Raw genomic sequence first — 6,941 nt, 5'->3', positions numbered from 1 at the left:
CTACATAGCTTTTTGTTTGTTTTGTTTTTTGTTTTTGTTACTGCGGATTGAACTCAGGGGCACTCGACCACTGAGCCACATCCCCAGGCCTGTTTTGTATTTTATTTAGAGACGGGGTCTCACTGAGTTGATTAGCACCCTGCTTTTGCTGAGGCTGATTTTGAACTCGTGATCCTCCTGCTTCAACTGCCAGAACTACTGGGATTACAGGCTTGCATCCCTGCGCCCAGCTCAGACTACATAGTTTTACAACAGTCACTAAATTATTTACTTCTACAGACAATAGCTATTTATTACAGATCAATTAGAAACAACACAGGGGAGTCCTCATTCCAGTAATTGAATCATCAATGGATGGTAAAGCCATAGGTAAAATGTTGTTAGGGAACGGTCCAAAATTCACACCCAACAGATGACTTCATTACAAAGGTATGTGTGTTGGGGGGATGTACCTATATAGTGGAGTGGGGAGAGGTAGGCAAGACACCTCCTAGCCAACTGATCATATGGTATCCCCAACATTGGGACATCCTGACTTCAAATGCATCTGGATACATCACAAAATTGCCTATACAGATCCTTTTTGAATTCAGGGGTGCTTGACCATTGAGCCTCATCCCCAGACTTTTTTATTTTTTATTTGGAGCAGGGCCCTGATGAATTGCTTAGGGCCTCACTAAACTGCTGAGTTTGGCTTTGAACTTGCTATCCTCCTGCCTCAGCCTCCTGAGCCACTGGCATTACAGGCATGTGCCACTGATCCTGGTTCCCAGTGCCTCCTCCTGCATGTATGCTAGGCAAGCTCTCTGACATTGAGCTACATCCCCTTTGCAGAAAAAGTATAGGAAAGATGATGTGAAGATACCCTGGGAGAAGATGGACACGTGATTGAAGTACTGAACCTACAGGCCAACAAATGCCAAGGGTTACCAGCAAACACCAGAATCTGGGGAATCAAGGAAGGATTCTTCCCCAGAGCCATCAGAGAGAGCATGGCCCTAATGATACCTTGATTTCTTTTGTACCATCTGGAACTTTGAGACAAGGAATTTCTTTATTTCAGAAGAAAAAGAAAAAGTGTTGAGCCTAAATTTAACAATGAGGAAACAATCAGGTAGTGAGAATGGGAGACATCCCCAAGACAACTGGCCAGGACTCTTCAAAAGAGTTAACATATGGCTGGTGCCCTGGCGCACACCTGTGATCCCAGAGGCTTGGGAAGCTGAGGCAGGAGGATCATGAGTTCAAAGCCAGCCTCAGCAATGGCAAGCAACTCAGCGAGACCCTGTCTATAATCAAAATACAAATAAGACTGGGGATGTGGCTCAGTGGTTGAGTGCCCCTGAGTTCAATCCCTGGTACCCCCCCAACCAAAAAAAGAGTTAACATGAAAACAAAAAAGAGATCAGAGAGTCATAACAATCAAATATGGTTGTTGCAACCCTATTGGGTCCTGAAGTAGCTTTGACTCAGGCTTTCTCCTGCTCAGTGCAGATTTTCTGTTCCCATCTGGGTTTGTCTCTTGGTATTCTCAGAGGAACCCAGCTGGTGTCTGCGGGTGATGGAGGTGCACTTCCTGTTCCTAATAGTGGGCTGTTTTTGCACCAGGTCTCTACCCTGCATTGCAGTATGAATGGGTGCTTTGAGCCTGCGGGTGAGGCTTGCTGCTGGACTGGTGACTCCCTGTGGGTGAGTGAGAGTCTTGGAACTCCTCTCTGGCTTCCCTTCCTTCTGCTACAAGTTCAGGGATAGGGCTGGCTGCCAGGTTTTTTTTTTTTTTTTTTCCATTTTAGATGCCAGCATCCACCCTAGTTACCACCTGGGACAGTAGAGTTGAGTCTCTATGAAACCACCCTTCAGCTCTGGTTTTCCTGAAGTTGGGTGGCCTGTGCCCTGGGGAAGAGGGAGGGAGATGGCAGAAAGCTCAGACTGACTATCATTGGTGCCATTCTGAATCCATTGTCGCATTCCTCTCTGTTTTCCACAACCTGGGTCATTCTGGGCTCCCTATTCCGCATGTTAGAAATAATGAGGAGTGAGCTCTGCGCGGTGGCCCACGCCTGTAATCCCAGACACTCGGGAGGCTGAGGCAGGAGGATCCCAAGTTCAAAGCCAGCCTCAGCAATTTAGTAAGGCCCTAAGCAACTCAGCGAGACTCTGTCTCTAAAAAAAATACAAAAAGGGTTGGGGATGTCCCTCGGTGGTTAGGCGCCCCTGGGTTCGATCCCTGGTACCAAAAAAAAAAAAAAAATGGTAAAACAACAACAACAATGATCCGCAAGAAATCATACAAGTGCTGGGAAGAGGGTCATCAAGGCAAATGCACTTCTGCAGAAAGCCCGCTCCCAGCTGGAGTCCTGCGAGCGAGGGTCCGGGGCGGGCAGTTTGCCTGCTCTTACCTCAAACCCAGCGCAGCGCAGCCCTCCACTCTGATTGGAGGAGCTCTGGGCTTCAATCTCCGTGATTGGCTAACTTTAGAATTAGGGCGGGCAAAAGGGAAGGGCTCCAAGTGGCTCCAATTAAGGCTGTATTACATCTTGAAGGTGGACCCCCAGACTTTCTATTTCTCAAGCCTGAGCCCCGTCCTAAATGTCGTCCTAAATGTCTTCTGTCTCCACCTGATTTGTCTACCAGAAATGTGTTCTGTTGGTGTCTCATTCACGGATTGTCTCCGGGGTCCACTGAATAACAGCCCATCGAAAATATCCACACCCAGAGCCCCAGAATTTGCAAATATATCACCTAACATGGCAAAAGGGACTTTGAAGATGTGTCAAGTTAAGGATCTTGTGATCAAGAGATTATCCTGGATTATCTGGTGGATCCTGAATGAAATCGAAAATGCTCCTTCCAAGAGGGACCAGGGGGAGTTAGGCAAAGGGGTGTGGACTGAGAGCGGAAGCAGAGGCCGGAGAGATGTGCTTCAAAGACGAAGGAGAAGGCCACAAGCCAAGGAACGCAAGGGTCACTAGAAACCGAAAAGGGAAGCCAGGATTGGTGACGCGCTGCTGCAGACCCAGCTACTTGGAGGCTGAGGCAGGAGAAGCGCTTGGGTCCAGGAGTTTGTGACCAGCCTGGCCAACATAGTGAGACCCTGTCTCTTAAAAGAAAAGAGAAAACAAAACAAAACAAAAAACAACGACAAAATCACCCCTTCCCTCCCCCCCCCCCAAAAAAAAAAAAAACTGAAAAAGGAAAGAACATGGATTCTTTCCTTAGAGCTTCCAGAAGGAACCAGCCTACTGACACCTTTTTTGGGGGGAGAGGGAGGAAGAATTGCTGGGGATTGAACCCAGGCGTGCTTTACCTCTGAGCTACATCCTCAGCCCTTTTTCTATTTTTTATTTTGATAGGGGGTCTTGCTCAGTTGCCCAGGGTGGCCTCAAACTTGTGATCCTCCTGCCTCAGCCTCCTGAGTCACTGGGATTTCAGGTGTGGGCTACCACACCTGGCAGCCCCTGCTGACACCTTGACATTGGAGCAGGGGAGCTTAGTCCCACTCCCATCCCCAGAACTGCAAAAGAACAATTTTTGTTGTTTCAAGCTACTGAATTTGTGATAATGTGTTACAAAAATGACACACCTTGTTACAAATTACGTGATTGGTTATGACAGCAGTGGGAAAACAATAGGGTCTCCTTTGCCATCTCTTTGCCACCGTCCTTTGATGCCCCATCACTCTGTGTAGGCAAGAGTGTACTACAGGACTGTTTAGGCCATTTGTGCTGCTATCACAAAATACCTGGGACGGGGTGATTAGTAATGAACAGCCTGGGTCTCCTTTGAAGAACTAGGCCAGGGAAGAGAGTCAGCGGGGTGGTTTTTGTTCAGCGGCTGAGTCACCAGGGGGCTGTGGGTTGCCTGAGGGCTGCTGGCTAACAGAAGAGAATTTCAAAAGACATGAAAAGAATTTGAAAACAGGATCTAGCTTTCATAACCGATATCTCCCCAGGGAAAGAAATAGGAGAGGTGTTTACAGGACGGGTGGAATGTGTGCTAGTGGTGGTTTACAGCTTTGGTTTAGATATGTCCCCACCCCCCAAACCTGTATGGAAAAGGTGGGTGGCGCTGTTGGGAGGTGCTATGAACTGTAAAAGGTGGGGCCTAGTGAGACTCCCTCCCTAGGTTGTTAGGGACATGCCCTCAATGGAGGTGGTGGACTCTTGCCTTCCTCTCTTTCTTCGCTTTCTGGCCCCAGATGTGAACATTTGCTCAGGCACATGCTCTGGTCATGATGCACCACCCTCACCAAAGGCCCACACCAATGAACCTCCAGATCAGTGAGCCAAAAGAAACTTCTTAAGTAGCCGGTGCCAAGTATTTCATTTCAGTGACATGACACCAACTAATACAGTTGCCTTATGATTTCCAGAAAAGAGTCTATGATTTCCAGAAAAGAGTCTACACTCATTAACAATTGAACTCTGTTTTGGGGGGAAATGCCAAAAATTTACTGAACACACCAGATCTGTAAGAACTTGCTTATCACTGATCAGAACAGGATTGATTAAAAAAATAAAAAAAGAGGGTGTGTTCATGGGGGTTTGGAAATAAAACAAAATTTAGTTGCTGTATCAGGCATCCAACTTAAAAGTTTATTTCTCTTTCTCTGCTCCTCTCCAGACTGATAAAATGGCCTTGGTTCAAGAAGTGACTCAGGGACCTAGGCTTCTTCTAGGTCCCTGAACTATAACTTGCTGCCACTCTGTCACATCACATGTTGCTGGTCCAGGAAAAGATCAAAATGCAAAATTTAAAATATGTTAGTGATGACATATTGCTTCACACCACGGTAAATTTAAAAAAATGTTGCCGTCATAAGTTGAGGACTCTGTATCTGTTAGCTACTGCTGTGTAACATATTACCCTCCCCCCAAAAATAGTGGCTTAAAACAACAATTTTTATCTGACATCTTCTGTGGTCAGAAATCTGATGCCTCTGAATTAGGATCTCTCTCAAAGATACAAGTAGGATGTCAGCTGGGACTTCGAGCCATTTCAAATCAATTGGGAGGATCCTTTTCCAAGATCACTGGCACGCCTGTTGGCAGGCGTCTGGTCCTGACTGGCTATTGGCTAGATGTTCCTTACCATGTGGGCCTCTCCATCGGGCAGCCTGCCATGTGGCTCTCCACAGAATAAGAGAGTCAGCAAGAGAAGGCCAGTAAGACAGAAATCATAGGCTGACAAAGGAGAGAGGGTTTTGAATGTTCTCAATACAAACAACATATATGGGTGGTATTTTTTTTGGGGGGTGGAGGTACCAGGGATTGAATTCAGGGACACTTAACCACTGAGCCACATCCCCAGCCTTCTTTCGAATTTTATTTAGAGACAGGGCTTTGCTGAGTTGTTTAGGACCTAGCTTAGTTCCTGAGGCTGGCTTTGAACTCCTGATCCTCCTGCCTCAGCCTCCCAAGTTGCTAGGGTTACAGCTGTGTGCCACCTCACCAGGCAAAATGGTATATGTTTATGGTGATATGTTAATTATCCTGATCTGATCTGATCATTATGCATGTATACATATATTTCCATGTCAGACTACACACACACATACACACACACACACACACACACAGGTCACTGTCCTTTTGAAGTCTCACTGCATCATTTTGCCATCTTTCCTTTTGTTACAAGTGAGTCACTAGGTACAGTTCACACTGAGGGGGGGGGATTCCACAACGGTGTGAATACCAGGAAGTGGGGGTCATTGAGTGCTCTCCCAGATAGACACTGTCTCCTACAACTGTGGACAAAAGGGAGTCGGAAGTTGGGGACGATTAACTGTGCTTAGCACTGCACTGTCTCTCTAAGGGGAAAATCAGTTGAATGTATGCAGGGGATAGCGATGCTTCTAGACCCCAACAGTGACCACAGTGACCCTGTGAGCTTCCCGGTGCTTCAGGGGGAGGCGTTTGTGCCAAGGAAGGCCTCATGCCTTCATATTTGACGTTAATTTCCAAGGTATTAAAGCTACCAATTAAAACATTGTCTTCCGTAAGCTTCCAAGTTCTATTTACAAGGATTAATTCTATTTATAAACCTAAGAAATTTTAACAGCCACTTTCAGGAGCTGTTTGATTAATGTTCAGCCAACTCGAGCTTCAACAGCCCCACGTCCCACTTAGAATCTTAGCTAATTAAATTCCCTGAAATGTTCTGCTTTCGCAAATTTAAACTGTTCGATTTTTCTCCGGAAGCTCAACAGAAGTTTCTAAGAAGCAATACCTGCCCAGGCACTTAATGCTTACAATAAATTAAACATATCAAGATCTGTTAAGCATTCTAGTTTCCTTTACTAACTTAGACCGAAAACCTCTTTTATTTATGTTTTAGTGGAAAAAAACCTCAAATCAAAAATAATGAATTACTCAATTATTCAATTTAGCTGGGAAGATGTACATTTATAGTTCACATTTGTCACACTTTTTTTTTGGTACTGGGGATTGAACTCAGGGGCACTCAACCACGGAGCCACATCCCAGGCCTTTTTTGTATTTTATTTAGAGACAGGGTCTCACTGATTTGCTAAACGCCTCATTAAATTTCTGAGGCTGGCTTTGAACTCGCGATCCTCCTGCCTCAGCCTCCTGAGCTGCTGGGATTATATGTGTGCACCACTGCACCCAATACTGGATTTTCTTAACAAATAGTTTTAATTCCAACCATCCCAAATGTTTCTTAAATATATTACACAAAAGTGTTTATTCTGTGGGTTTGGTTCCCGTCATCCCTGAAGGAAACAGAGACTTACAAAACCCTCAGGGAAAAAGGGAGTTAATGAATCTGACCCACCAAAACCAATTGACCAGCAGGACGGGTGGCACATGCCTGTAATCCCAGTGGCTCAGGAGGCTGAGGCAGGAGGATCGCAAGTTCAAAGCCAGCCTCAGCAACTTAGTGAGGCCCTAAGCAACTCAGTGCCACCCTGTCTCTAAATA

Source organism: Spermophilus citellus (assembly GCF_964194105.1).
Source record: "Spermophilus citellus genome assembly, chromosome: 18".
Taxonomy (NCBI): domain Eukaryota; kingdom Metazoa; phylum Chordata; class Mammalia; order Rodentia; family Sciuridae; genus Spermophilus; species Spermophilus citellus.
This window is presented reverse-complemented; position numbering follows the sequence as displayed.